General features: G+C 39.9%; 1 protein-coding gene across 1 annotated transcript in view; it reads left to right on the top strand.

The window, feature by feature from the left end:
- fbxo41 (F-box protein 41) overlaps positions 1-15345 on the top strand; it is a 73583-nt gene that overhangs the window by 2136 nt on the left and 56102 nt on the right. Inside the window, exon 2 of the mRNA XM_080880503.1 lies at positions 1377-1485. The gene's annotated coding sequence lies outside the window, so the exon portion shown is untranslated. The remainder of the gene's footprint in view (positions 1-1376; positions 1486-15345) is intronic.

Here is a 15345-nt window from a genome sequence, read left to right as displayed (position 1 = left end):
AATTTTTTATATCGCAGGTGAACTTAAACACGTATACTTTTATTCTATAAAAACTCAAAGAAATTAGCTGTTATTAATTTACTGGCACTTTTTGGGACCTGTGTTGACATCTGGGTGATGCAGAATTGTGTAAAAAAAGAGAACAAAACAATAAAACAACCAGTCACGGCAGATGGCTCCCTCTTCAAATGTTGGAGGTTTTTTCAGTTAAAAGGGTGTTTTTCCTTCCCACTGTCGCCAAATTCTTGCTCATAGAGCAATATAAGAAGCGCTATATAAATGTATTGAGTTGAACTGAATTGAGAAGCAGTTATCAAAACAGCTGATAATTAATTGTTATGTGGACTGACTAATGATTGGCAACAAACAAAATACTGTTAGATTTATCATTAGTCAACCCTATCAGAAAGGACTTGGCGACAGTGGGAAGGAAAAACTACCTTCAAACTTCTTATAGAACCAGACTCAGAGAGGAGCGGTGATCTGCCAAGTACAGTTGGGGTTGAAGGGAGAGAGGCAGACGTGCTGTAGAAAAGAGCCAAAGATGGATAATAACTAATTATTAAATGCTGAGTGGTGTATAAACACACAGAGTGAAAAAGGTGAGTGAAGAACCTCAATGCATCATGGGAAGCCTCTAGCAGACTAGACCTATTCCAGCCTGATTAAGGAGGATTTAGGGTCACCTGATCCAGCCCTACCAGTATGCTTGATCAGAAATAAATGTTTTAAGCCTAGTCTTAAAAGTAGAGAGGGTGTCTATCATCTGAATCCAAACTAGGAGCTGGTTTCTGAAAACCTGTAAAATGTCTCCCATTTTACTTTTAAGTATCCTAGGAACTACAAGTAAGCGAAGTGCTCCACTGGGGTGATGCGGTACTATGAGGTCTTTAACATAAGAGGGAGCCTGATTATTCAAGACCTCGTATGTGAGGAGAATAATTTTAAATCTGATTCTGGATTTCACAGGAAGCCAATGAAGAGAAACCAGTATGGGAGAAATATATCTCAGCATATGTTGAATTAAAAGACCCTTTCCGTCTTCTTCTGACCAAAGACACGTGAACATGCTGCCTGGATGACAGAGATGTTACCTCACCCATGTTTACTTGATGTTAATTAATAGGCAAACAGGCAGCTGGTAGGACAAAACTGTCTTTTCAGTTTGTGATGGTGAGCTGCTGAGCTGGATGAATATGATGTCTAATCAATTTCCACCTCCACAGCCTGAGTTGGTACAATATCTTCTCTCTATCCTGAGGACAGAAGGGCTTTTTTTTTCTTAATGATTCACATTTTTGCATCTGCTCCTCTCCCCCCTCTCTCTTTCTCCTTCTCTCCTCCCTCTTCCTCTCCTCCCTGCTCGTCCTCTGCAGGCCTGCTGCTGCTCTCTGCTGCAGAGACGGGCTGCGTGACGTCACTGAAGGCTGGAGCGGTCCCTTGATTGGAGCAGGAGGGGGAGAAAAATGGGGAGAAGATTAGGAGGTGAGTGAGACCGCACGTTTCTTTTGCTTTTTCCAACATCCCTCTGTCTTCCGATCACGTTTGTGTCAGCGTGTGTGTGTGTGCATGCTTTGTCGCTTCACTGCTGCCGCTCCGCTCTTCCCGTGCAACGAATTTTATGCAACGTCGGGAGTCCGGGTCCAGCAAGGAGCCAGTGCTGCCGTGAAAACACAGGAGAAAATCGGGTACACGCCAGGTTGTCCCCTCCCCGTTGTGCACGGCTGCTGTCACGAGCATCGGTGTGAATTAAGCTGGACTCCGGGCCTAGGCTTGTGTGTATATGTGTGCGCGCTTGCAGAGGCGTTCGTGGCTGTGAGATAACATTTGGTGGTGCCGCTCGTCCACACCCACTTGATCGGCTGCTTATGGTTGATCTATGTGCGGTGCAAAATGTGAGGATCAAAGATCGTCAGCGCCGGATGATCCAGTGGTTGCTGTCACGTCGCTGGCGGCTGTCAGGCGACAGCTACATGCAGCTTTTCAGGGATCGCTCTGAGACTTTGGCCGGCCTTGGCCTGTAGGAACTGGACAGGTTGTATGTAGAAATATTAGGATGCTGTCTGTTATAAGTTGCATGTGTTTGCTTATTGAATGTGCTCACACAGCTTGAGCATAAATCTGCATGTTTCCCCCCCTTATAGCCTATACAGTGTTCACTGCACAGATTTGTGCTGTTCCTCTGAGCACACTTGGATTCAAGAGGAAAGTGTCAAAGGAAGTCATGACTCTATATGCATGGTCTAATAATAATAATATACCCGAAGGACTCCTCAAACTCCCCTGATGTACCCTCAGCTCTTAAGGCAGCATGCTGCTAGAGTTTGGGAAACTGTCATATGACTACAGAGCTGGAGAAATCTCAGAGTCAGTGGGCCTTAGCCTTTATGTTGCTGCTGTGTTTGTAGAAATCTGATGTGACAAAAGTTGGGGCAGTCATGCTGAAAAAAGAGGGATGGCTGCAAGATTAGAGCTGAGTTTGTACAGGGTGGAAGTAGATTGAACTCTTTTGCAAACAGAGCTGTCAGGGCCTGTGAGTGCTCATTATATTTAAGGAAGAGCTGTGTCCTTTATCTGCAATGCAGTTATATACAACATGCTTGTGCAGACAGTATGTCAGTTTATAGCATAGCCGGTTATCAGTTTCCATTCGTCATGCAAATGTCAGTGCAAACAGATGGTTTCCTGACTGATCACATGTGAGGCAAGTATTTATACAGATGCACAATACTTACTGTCTGTACTGCTATCTATCTGGTAGGATCCTTTGATGCAGGTCTTGCCATGGTGACACCTCCAGGCACTCCTCTGGAAAATATTTTTTTGAAGGATTATCTAAACTTAAATTATCTTAACTTAAATCTCATTGATTATTTGGACATTAAAAGTGTACATGTCCAGGTAAAACCTGCTTAAAAATGTTCATTGACTTTGCCCCAAGTTTCATCAAAGTTTTTAAAAAGGTCCCCGAACTACTACAGAAGTTACACTTCTGCCACCGTCTTTGCTGTTTTCCCAAAGATTTTAATCTGCATCCTTTCAGTATGCAGTTCTCAAACTGAGGGGTGGGGTCCCACTGGTGGGACAGAGTCACTATGAGCAACAAACTGAAAAATGTGACGTAAAGCTGAATGAAGTAGCTTCTTGTAAGGGAAATAAACAAGTGTTTGCTGGGGCTGTCTTGGTGACATCTGCTTTAGTCAAACTGAGATGTTTTAATAATGAGAAAGAACAAATTTAGTTAAATAGGTGTTTTGGTGCTAAAGACATAAACAAAGTAAGATTTTGGCATTTCTGCTAGTTTTTTGGAGTAGCAGCCATCAGCTTTTTTTTTGGTGCTGGAGCTCATTATGTTCTCCTGGCTGTGTTTTGTTATGTACTTTATTTCTAGAATTTAACGTAGATTATTTAGTTATTTTTATTTATTTCTGCAGATGTACAGCCTGCCAACTGTTTTCTGTATGACATTATCAGTCTTTCACATCATTGTGGGGGATTTTTGGCCTGCTCTTCCTTACAGTGTTGCTTCAGTTCGACTCTTTTAAGATCTTGCCAGGGCTTTTCAATTGTCTTGAGGTCTGGACATTAACCGGGTCATTGCAACATTTAAATTCTTTTCTTTTTCAGCCAGTCTGTCGTAGATGTGCTGCTGTGCTTGGGATCATTGTCCGGTTGCGTGACCCAGATTGGGCCAAACTTTAGCTGTTGGGCAGATAGCCTTACATTTGACTCAAGAATACTTTGGTATACAGAGGAGTTCATGGTCGACTCAATGACTGCAAAGTGTCCAGGTCCTATGGTTGCAAAGCAAGACCAAATCATCACCCGTCCAACATGGTGCCAGCAGTGCTGATATGCTCTGTTTTTGTTAAATGCACCGCCTAAGCAGTGCTGCAAGACACTTAGAGAGAATAGGCTTTCCCCTGGTAAGCTACCAAACAAGCCATATTTGTTCAGTCTTTCTCTAATTGTGCTATCATGAACTTTAACATTTGACATTCTGATTCCTGTTAGAGTCTAAGATGTAGCTCTTGGGTTTCTTGCAGTTTCTCTGAGCACTCATGGTCTGACCTTTGGGTGAATTTCCTGGGATTTCCATTCCTGGGAAGATTGGCCTTTTGTTAACACACACACACCTGTATGCTCCAGACCAGCAAACTGCCAAAACATCTACTTTCATAGAGGTGGTCATACAAGTGCATTTGATTAATTCCTATTGAAGCAGTTTTTCACAGGACCATATATCCTGCTACGCATGCTACAGACAGCACTGAGAGTGTTGTAAACACTGGAGTTGAAGTTGCATTGCTGGACAAAGTACTTGTCTGGCCATCAAGTACAGATCGAATATCAGACTCATGGCTCTGTCCCAGAGCATTTAAGCATTTCTGATGGCTTGTGACTATCAACGACTGTATTGACCCTAATGTAGAAATGATTCTTGTGCCATATTTACTTATCTTCATTTATTGTTTTAAGGTTTTTAAACTTAAAACATCAAAAAGTGATATCTAAAAATGTTATGAACACTATTTAAATATTTAACCCTCACTTCTTCACCTGCAACTTGCATGTTATGCCACCACAAGCCCAGGATTAATGAGTATAAGAGGACTTCAGAGACAGTCAAAATGCAGCCACAAATCACAGAGGCCATTTTCTGCATCATTTCCTCCTCACGTCCTCTATAGGAGCTTCATCCCCATTATTGTTTAGGCAGGCATGGAGGGGCTTAATGTGCAAACATACAGTAAGAAGCTTGCTGTAGTCTTTAGAGAAGATGCGCAGTGGAGAGAAAGCAGGAATCTAACATCCCTGAGTGGAGGTGACAGATGTGTTATCTGCATAGGCAGCTGTTTAAATGAACTAATTGCTGAAAAAAAGCGTATGACGTATAAATTGATCTTATTAACTGTTAAGAAATTTGCAGAAAAAATTCGTTTTTGTATATTCCCTCATTAGCATACCCACATTATTGTAAAAACCCTCTATTTTCCGGGGAAACGAACAAGCAGAATACAAATGCGCCTACATTGTCAGTATTGAATTTGTACAGTGCACAGATTTGCCCACATAATGAGCATGGACTTGTGGCGTTAGGGTGCCTAACAACATCCTCTTGGCATGCTTGTATGTACATGTATACTTGAATGTAATTGCTTCAGTGAACAGCTGTCTGGATCAATAGCAGACAGCGGCGAGCCAGAGGATGAGTCTGTCCATAAGCTCAGATCGGCGAGAGGCTGTCGCAGCCTTGTCCTGTCCCGAGCTCGATGCTCATCAGAGTAAAGTGGGCAACTGCCCAAATGCCAGAAGAAAAGTTCTGATTAATACATCCAATCCTTCAGTTGTAAAAAGGACTGATGTGTCAAAATCTTAATACTGAACACATCTGTTAAGCTTTATTACATTTCCTTACCACTTTTTTTGTGTGCACTGTAGTAAACGCACAAGGAACTTCAAGCAAAGTGGTATTATTCCATCACAGGAGTACTACTATAAATGACTTTCCTTTATTAATGCAATCTGATGCGTAGTTTCTTTACCAGTCATCAGAAATACAGAAATATTTATTCACAAAATCACATAAAAATTATTTGGTTTTGTGTGAACTACAGCGTTTTATAGTTAAGTGGTTATTTGTTTTTAGTTTTTTGGTAATTGAAAATCAGGAATGTTTTGAATATTTACATTTGAGGAGATGCTGACAGAGCCTTTTTGGCATTATTGCTTAAAAACTGATCAGTTTTCTAAGTTTGCACAGATCTTTAGAGGAGTGTGTGTATATGTGTGTGTATATATGTATGTGTGTATATATATATATATATATATATATATATATATATATATATATATATATATATATATATATGTATGTATGTATGTATGTGTATATATAGCCGAAAGGGATTCTGAGTAATACTGTGACATGAGATGAAATGCTTCAGACGAGTGGCCCATTGTGTAATAACTGAAGTGTACCAAGTCTTTTTCGACATAAGCGATTAGGCTTGTCCTTTGTTGTCAGGTAATAGGCCCACGGCTATGAGGTTGTCCTGTCAGGGGAGTGCCATGGCTTACTCAGGGCTAACATACTTTGATGTAGTCATGTAACCCAAAAGGCTTTAGGAGCTTTCACTAAACCTCTCATTAAGTTTATAAAGGAGCCTATAGTGTACTGTAATGTGTCAAAACTCTGAAGGATCCTCATCTGTGTCCCCTTTAATTATTCTTGATACAACTGGAAGCCACGCAGAGCACTGGGGCGGGGTGATGTGAAACATTTTGTCGCACTTTGTTTATTTTGCTCTGCGTTTTTATCATGGTATTAACTGTAGTTGGAGGAGCACATTTTCCAAAGGAGAAATACCAGCAGGGATAACGGCTCCATTGTTAAAGCGTGGGTCGAGGAGGATGATCGTGTCGCACCTCTCCGAGAGGCTTGCACAAGTTTGAGCTCAGCGCTACAGCATCTCCAAGCGATGCTTTGCAGAGGACTGGCATGAAGGCTGTGATACACCTTGAGTCATTCTCCTCCTCACACCTCCGAGCAAAACAAATCTTTGTCGGCGAGCACGAGCACGCAGAAATAAATCTGAAGTGACTGCGTGATAGAACCCCAGTGACAGCCTGTGAAACAAAGACTGCGAGACTGAGGGGGTATTTCGCTTGTGACTGGTCGCTTTTATTATTTATAAATGAATTCAGACCATCATTTGGCGTTTATCCTTTAGAGCTGAACCTTTAATAGGCATATCATTAATGCAGCCTGAGGGCCAGCTCATGATTTATGCACACGGTGCAGAGATTGAGCTTTCTGTTGCAGTCGCTGCAGCGGTGTTCATTGTCCTCAAGCAGGAGTTTGAAACTCCAGCTACGCTAAACACAGTTCAGTCAGAGACTCTTAAAATCACTTACAAGGACCATAATGAGCATTAATAGTATCCTCAGTAATAAACACATAAACGGGTGTTTAAACCTGAGCTTGATCAACAATAACAAAAATATAGCACATAAACAGGATGTTGTGGCTTTGGATAGAGCAGAGTGAGAAGTGTGTACACCTGCTTAGAAACGATTTGCTGATGTGAATAAGGCAATTATTGTGAGGCCTGAATGCAGCAGCTGATGCCAATCAGTTTCTTTGTTTCTCAGGTCTCGTCAGTGGCAGAGATGGTTGAGCCAATCTTGACTATTTTCAGCAATTATCTCCTCCTGTTCAATTACTGTTAGATTTTGAAAAATAGCATTAACATTTGTTATCTCTCTAAACAAATGCATGCATGTCTGCTCTTTATCTTTTCAGCAGCATTGAGGTTCTAGACATTTGACACGACAGCTACCGATTGCCTGCATGTGAGGCATTTAGGGAACCCTGGTAAATTGTAGTGATTACACTCGCCACCAAAAAATACATTTTGAGCAAGGGGGAAATGCTGCAGAGAAATTTGGGTGTAGCTCCAAAAAGTTAGAGTTCACCTAACACTACTTAGGTCAACCTGGTTATCTTGTAGAAGGCTAATTCATTGCTAGTTTATATTTCATTATTTAGCAACTTCTTTTGTTAGCTTTACCTTTCAGGCTCACTTCATCTGTTTTATATTAATTAGCAAAGACTAATCCTTCAAGTTGTTGTGTCCTTAAAGATCTGTCATTTCAAAGAAGTACTTACATGTCTCTTAGTGCTCACAGCAACTGTTTGGCTGTATGGTTGTGCATTTGGTACCACTGTCATCTCACAGCAAGAAAATCCTGGGTTTGAATCCATCAGCTAGCCTGCGTGGGTTCCCTCCGGCTTCCTCACGCAGTCCAGCAACTAGTGTGTTAGGGTAATTAGTGGTTCCAATTGGCTGTTGGTTTAAACAAATCCCTCTGTGTTAGCCTTTCAAAAGATGGGCCCAGAGTATGCCCACCTCTCGTCCCATGACAACTGGGATCACATCCAGTCCAACCACAGCCCTGAATTGCGTAACTACAAGGATGTGAACATTGAAATTGTAGCTACAGAAAATAATCCAGGTTGCTCTTCCCTAAACATAAAAATAAGTGGTTACAATAATTATCGCTTATCATAATCATCATCATTATAAAAATTTGCTTATGTAATGATATGTTAATTAGCCACATGGAACCCACTTAAAGCATGATAGATAGTTAAAAGAAGATCATTCAAGTAAAGGATAATATGAAAACACATTGGAATAAGTATGGACAACATAGCCTCAAAATTATATCTCGATATTTCAAGAAAACCTGCAATAATGATACCTGAGATGTTATCTTCTCCTTTTTAGCCTGGTTATACTTGATGATGTATTCTTTGCCTCAAGTGGTGAAACAGGTTTGTTGTTTCCACCTTTAACAGCAAGTTTTCTTGCATATATAAGTACTTTGTCTTGTTGGAGGTTGTTAAAGCAGCTCTATTCTTAGATACTAAATTGTCACACAAGGCTGACACGTGGCTCTTGCAGCTCTCTCAGACATGCCCGAGCTTGTGTGCACTATAGGATGTAAACACCTGGTGTTGCTATAGCAATAATATCACGATATGACATTTTTATGTCACATAAAAATTTATACTGAAAATGTGTTTAAAACTAAAAATAATTGTTTTATTTATTAGGAAAATAACAGTTGAATTCATGGTTTTATATCCAAATTTGAGCACAGTGGTCAGAAATGAATCAAGGATAACATTCAGCCACTAATGCATTTTATTTTGTATTCAGGAATTTAATTAAATAAATTTAATTTGACATTTTTATCAAAAAAATGATGTTCTGCTTTAATATTTTTTTCTTTTCGTGTAAAATATGAATTTGAAAATTCATGGATAACAAAATAATATTCAAAATATCCCGTTTTGATCAAAGAACTTGAATATACCGGCTGGTTAAGCATTACAGGAACATAAGAAATGATTGACAAAGCTCAAAATTGACACCTCCCGGTTGCTTTTCTCTCTAGTCTGCAGATTAGTTCAGTATTAAAACCTGTTATCGCCTCTTCTGCTGAGAAACACTTTCACTCCCTCTATCTGCCCTGTTCTCACTCACCCTCACACCTCTGTGTGTCCTGATAGATTTCTTATTCTTTATTATTACTTTTCTATATCTTTATATCTATCTCTATCTTCTCTTTGAATTGGACTCTTTTCACCTTTGACATCTTGCTTGATGTGCAGAATCCCCGTGGGAGGGTAGACCACGTTTCACTTTTAAACAAACCCTGACTTCAGATTACCACCCCAATGCAAACAGCAATGAATAAAGAGTTATTTATGCCTAATACCATAACTTTCAGTCTTTGACCTTGTTGTACAGGACCACAAAATGAAGTCCTCCCTCTTACACTCAAATAGGTCATAGGTTTATAGATTGTTGACTGGACTTATTTTGCGTCTTGTTTGACTGTCTGAAAGCTTCTGTGGGTTTAACAATGAGATTGTTACTGTTTCCCAGCAAAAAGCCCTTTAAAAAGTAGCTTTTCATTAAATCTCTTCATTTGAATTACTCAATAAAGAAATGCAAAACTGCCAGTAAAGGGTATATTTGTGGTCCCATCGCACCAGTGTTGGTTGTAACTTGAATTGATTTTTTTACTGATATTTGTACATTATTATGTACTGTAAATATGGAATAACTGTGAGTTCTAATTAGAACTTATTATATTTGACTAAGTAAACTGTAAATACAATGCCTGGCCAAAAGAAAAGTCACCAACTCAAAGAATTTAATTTATAAAAATTGAGCGACTCTCTCAAATGTTGTGACGCTGCATAAGCTTGTGGAAATGATGCCTCGCTAAATTAAAATTGGCTTAGTTCTGCCAGAGTTCTCCTGTAAAAAAAAAAAAAAGGAGTTTTTCCTTCCCACTGTCACCAAGTGATTGATCATTGTCTGACTTTTGGGGTTTTCTCTCTGTTTATTGTAGTCTCAAGGCCTTACAGTATAAAGTGCCTTGAAGTGACTGTTGAATCGAAATATATATTTATAATATAAATGGTAAATGGACTGGACTTGGTATAGTGCCATTCTACTCAAGGTATGTAGCATTTCTGAATGCACAATCTGTCAAACCTTGAAGCAGATGGGACACAGCAGCAGGCCACCGCACTGTGCCTGAGCTATCAGTGACCATAACTATCAATAACTAATGAAGCGGCCGGTAATATAGTTGTGAAAACTAACCCTTCTGGAAGTACATTTAGGCTTGGAGCCTTTGCTTTTAACTCAACTGTTTAATGAACTGTCTAAATGCACAATAATAAGATGAATTTAACCACATTTACATATCGGCAGGTTTTTAAAAAAAAATTTCTACATTATTAACTTTTATTAGGAATTAATTGCTGTTTAGGATGTGTGATCTGTCTGTGTCTCTCTACCCTTTGTGAGGGTAAAACCAAAGATTTTGTGAAAGTATGACTGTAAATATGATTGTTGTAAATACCGTACACAAGCTTACTGTGCTGCTTGATGCTGAGTAATGCACTCTCTGCGTGGCTTCTCTGTGGGATCATTATTATGGAGCCATTCTGAATATGCTCGAATCCCAAAATAGTACTGAAATACAATTGTAGCTTTGAGGTTTTTGCAGATGTGATCAGTGCAGTTACGAGAACGTAAGCTATCATAAAGCGTTCCCTAACATTTCTAGTGCTTCTACTTTTAAAGGACAGCTTGTAAAGCTGATCTGTGTTTGGCCACACAGCCTTTCAGTTGGCAGTTAAAGGTTGCAAAATGTTTGAGGCAGATGGGATAGCTGATCTGATGGGACCGATGGCTTTTTGTTGTTACTGATGGTCACTGAAGTGGAGCTGATGAGTTAAAATCTGAACTGCTACCACCTACTTTAAAGCAAACAAATACATTTTTATATCTTTACTCTGTTTGATGTCATAAGGCGACTGTGTTTCTTCAATGATGTCCATTTATTGAGGCCTGAATATGCTTTCTGTGCATATGAAGTAAAGTAAATCATACATTATCTTCCCAATAGTTTCTATTTTGTATTTCTAATGTCTGCTATTCAGTACTCCACAATAAAGAAAATTAAATGCATTTCTTTTCAATGTTTCAGCTGAGCTCCACTGACAGGATGTGACATGTGGCTAAAAGCAGCTTCGCTTCCTTCCTTTTCCTGCCTGTTTAAATACCTCACTGAGTAATTTTAAGCAGATGGGAATGCCTGCTCACTGCAGTGCAGTGACTGTGTCTGTGAAATCCTCCTCCTTTAATAAATGGGGACGCGTTGCCAGTACACTCCCTGATCCAGCCTTACCAGACGTCTAATAACAGTCTGTGCGACTTCTGGGGATTTCCAGTGTATGAGCCCACTGTGAAGAATGGTCTGCATCTGGGATTTGTGATTGTGCTTCCAGTGCCTGCTGCTTCACTCATTAATAGCTGTTGTAGAAGTTTCTGAGAGATAGGAGATCTCTGAGAGTTGGTTCCAGTTCAAGTGCCAGTGTTGGTTTTTACTCTCACTTGTTAGTTAGATTTAGGAGCTAAAAACTACTTGGCAAGGTTTAGGAAAAGATTGTGGTTTGGGTTAAAATGTGCCTCTTGATGCATAACGACTGTGTTATGGCACCAGTCCCAGAGGACACATTGTCAAATCTGTGAGACCCCACTGCCTTTGACAGACTGGAAGTACGTGACTCCTGGGAATGAGAACAGGCTGGTTTGGTGGGAACTACCTGGTAAAACAATCCCTGCTTCAAGCATGAGCTTTCTATGGCTTTGAAACACTACTCTGCCTTATAGTAGAAAGTAGCTTGTGCTATGTTGAAAATGCAGATAATACACTACCCAGTATTTAAACTGATACCATTAATAAATTCCACATGTAATGATGCTAGTTTGATTTTCTTGTCAATACGGAAACATTTCCTAAAAAATACCCTTGGGTGTGATTTATGGAGATTCCTCAGGATCATTACTAAAAGTACACACATGAGTACACACTAAAGCCAAAAACACCAACACACAATAGACAATATAATATTTATAAATCGCAGTCTGCCTGGAAATGTTCACCTTTGGATGAGCACAACTCCTAATAAAGATATGCTCTGTAATGATTGGGATTGGAACTATGACTGGTTTATTTCTAGGCTGCAAATTTACAGATTGGTAATGATTTGGAAAGTGTGACCGAAAAAGGCATCGCCTACCGCCGTGTCTCCAGTGGGCTTTGTGTGGCTGAGGGGAGTGGCGTTCAGTGCAGCAGCAAATGGAATGCAGCAGTCTGATACAGATCCTTTTAAACAGTCTTAAATTGAAAAAGCTGGGAATAATTCTTTTATATGTAAGGAAGCATCAGGCTTAGGCTTCAGTCACAGGGGTCTAGAGACCCTGGTTATCTCTGGTTGCTAGGAAAAAATGTATTTCTGACTGGTTGACGAGTGGCTACTGGCAGTTGTAAATTGATCACAGAGAGGGATCAAAAAAACCTTTTGATTGCTTTGCTTGCTCGTAGGTTGTTGTGTTTGCCTGTGATTTGCATGGAAGACGCCAGCTTGTCTGCAAATGCTCACTGACTAACCATATAGCGATTGTAAAACTTAGCAAAATAAGAAGTGATTGCTGTCAAAGTAAAGGGTGTGCCATACTGGTGAAACTGACATGTTTTAAAACAGGGGTGGGCAACTCCAGGCCTCAAGGGCCAGTGTCCTGCAGGCTTTAGATATCACCCTGAGCCAACACACCTGAATCAATTAGTTCATTACCAGGTCTCTTGAGAACTTCAAGACATGTTGAGGAGGTAATTTAGCCATTTAAATCAGCTGTGTTGGATCAAGGATACGTCTAAAACCTGCAGGAAACTGGCCCTCGAGGCCTGGAGTTCCCTCGCCCATGTTTTAAAAGGTGCACCTTTGACTTTGATTGCAAACGGTCTGTTTCTGGTTTTCTGTCGCACTTTTTCAAGTTGCTGATTTCTGTGCATATTTGTGGGTGATTGTGGCAGTCTGCAGTCGTGAGGAGGTTTTTAGTACAACACTGCATACCTCTTTGTGAGGAGTTTCACCTAGCAACAGAAAGCAGCAAATCAAAGAGTGGAAGTTAACCGGTGGTTACCAGGGGATCCCTGGCCTGACTTTAGCAACCGCAGTGACTGTTGGCAACCTTCAGCAGCTACTCACCAACTGCTCAGGGAATATTAATTTTTTCCTAGCAACTGGTGGTTGCTAGGCTCTATGTGACTGAAGTCTTAAGCACTGTTTTTTTTTAAACAAGTTTTATAAAATAAAATGTAGCAAACAAATACATCCAAGAACATGAGTTTACTGAATTTCTTATTAAGACAATGAATCACAGCAGGACTTGACTCTAAATGAGACCTTGCTACAGATATTATTTAGTAGCTGTGTAGGCTCAGAGTGAAGAACTCAGTATTGTTTGTCAGTGCACTTGTGTCTAAGACTTGAGCAGAACACTGAGCTTTACAGTAATTAGAGAAGCTGATTCAGGGAAACCAGAAAAGGATGGTGTGCTGAATTTTTATTTCATCAGGGGCTTCAAGTTCTGGGTAATTGAATAAAAAAAAAAACTAATTCACTGTTCTTGCAGTGACCCACACAGCTCTGCATCTGAATAGCAAATGGGAAAAAGTAATCAAAAAATAATTTTGAATATCTTAAGTTAACTTCAGTTTCTGAATGCAACTGTGTTTGTTTTTTGTTTTGTTTTTTTTGTTTGTTTTTTTTTTTACCCAGAAATGCATCCAAGGAAAAGTTTTGCTATGCATTTACATGTTCTCTTCTTGTCTTCATTATCTATGAGGGCCGTTACTCTGAAAACAGATATCAGGGTTTTTTTCTTTACTACTGTGGGTTACCAGATCCCTTTGTAAAGGATTTAGCCTTATCCAGTCTGACCTCTTAGACTAAGACTGGAAAATGACCTTGGCACTAATAAGCACTCTCACTAATGGATCCATTTCCATTTCCCCACCATTCCCCGAGTACAAGTGCAAGAGCTTGCTTTTTAATCCTTGGTGAAGTAAAGGTTTCAGGTTTCTTGACGGCTAAACTCATGGATTATGAATCCAGCTGAGAGAGACAGGCTTTGATTTCTTCAGTGATCAGACAGCTGGAGTAGTAAATATTGAGAGGCCTGTGGTGAGGACATTAGGAAAACTGTTCTCTAATATTGTAATAAAGATTAGCTAAATGTAACAATAACCAGGATTTTCAACCCCAATTCCAGAGAAGTTGGGTAAAATATAAATAAAAACAGAATGTAATGTTTTGCAGATCTCATAACCCCATATTTTATTCACATTAGGACATTAAAATCTAGCTGCTCAACAGTCCTGGGTCTTCTTTGTGGTATTTTCTTTAAATTTTAAGATTCTCCAAATGTTTTCTGCTTTCAGTGAAAGATCTGGACTGCAGGCAGGCCATTTCAGCACCCGGGTTCTTCTATTATAAAGTCATGCTGTTGTAATAGATGCAGTATGTAGTTTAACATCTTCTCTCTAAAATATACAAGGCCTTCCCTGAAAGTGATGTTGTCTGGATGGGAGTGTATGTTGCTGTAAAACCTGTGTATACCTTAAAGCACTGATGGCACCTTTCCAGATGTTTAGGCTGCCAATTTCATAAACACCGATGCTCCTCATATCTCCAGAGATGCTTTTGAACTGAGCACTGTTAACTAGATGATCTCTGTCTTCTTTGGTCTGGAGGACATAGCATCCATGTTTTCCAAAAAAGAATTTGAGGTTTTGAATTGTCTGACCACAGAAAACGTTTCCACTTTGCCTGCTTTAAACGCAGAAGATAAATCATGTTCACACATAGCTTCTTCTTTGATTTTGCCTGCGTTTGTGAGTGGCACAGTGAACTGTGTTCACAGATGGTGGCTTCTGGAAGTCTTGCTCATCCCATGCAATGATTTCCATGACAGAATCATGCGTATTGTTAATGCAGTGCCACGTGAGGGCCCAAAGATCACAGACATCCAATATTTGATTTTCAAGCCTGCTTTGTGCACAGAGATTTCTCCAGATTCTCTCAGTCTGTTGTTTGTATTACGTACTGTAGATGATGAGATATTAAAATTCTTCTTCATATAGACATAGTATTTTATATCTCAGCCCACTTCTGCTGCTGAGAAAAGATGCTCTGTCATGTTACTGACCTGTTGCCAGTTAACCTAATTACTTGCAAAATTTTCCTCCAGCTGTTTCTTTTTAGCGTCACCTACTTTTGTTACCCCATCCCTGTCTTCCTAGAGATGTGTTGCTATCATCAAATTCAAAATGAGCCAGTATTTTTCATGTCTCAGATTAAACAACTGATTTGTGTTCATTTCTCTATTGTAAATAAAATGTTGT

Source organism: Rhamphochromis sp. 'chilingali', assembly GCF_963969265.1.
Source record: "Rhamphochromis sp. 'chilingali' genome assembly, chromosome: 4".
NCBI lineage: Eukaryota > Metazoa > Chordata > Actinopteri > Cichliformes > Cichlidae > Rhamphochromis > Rhamphochromis sp. 'chilingali'.
This window is presented reverse-complemented; position numbering and strand designations above follow the sequence as displayed.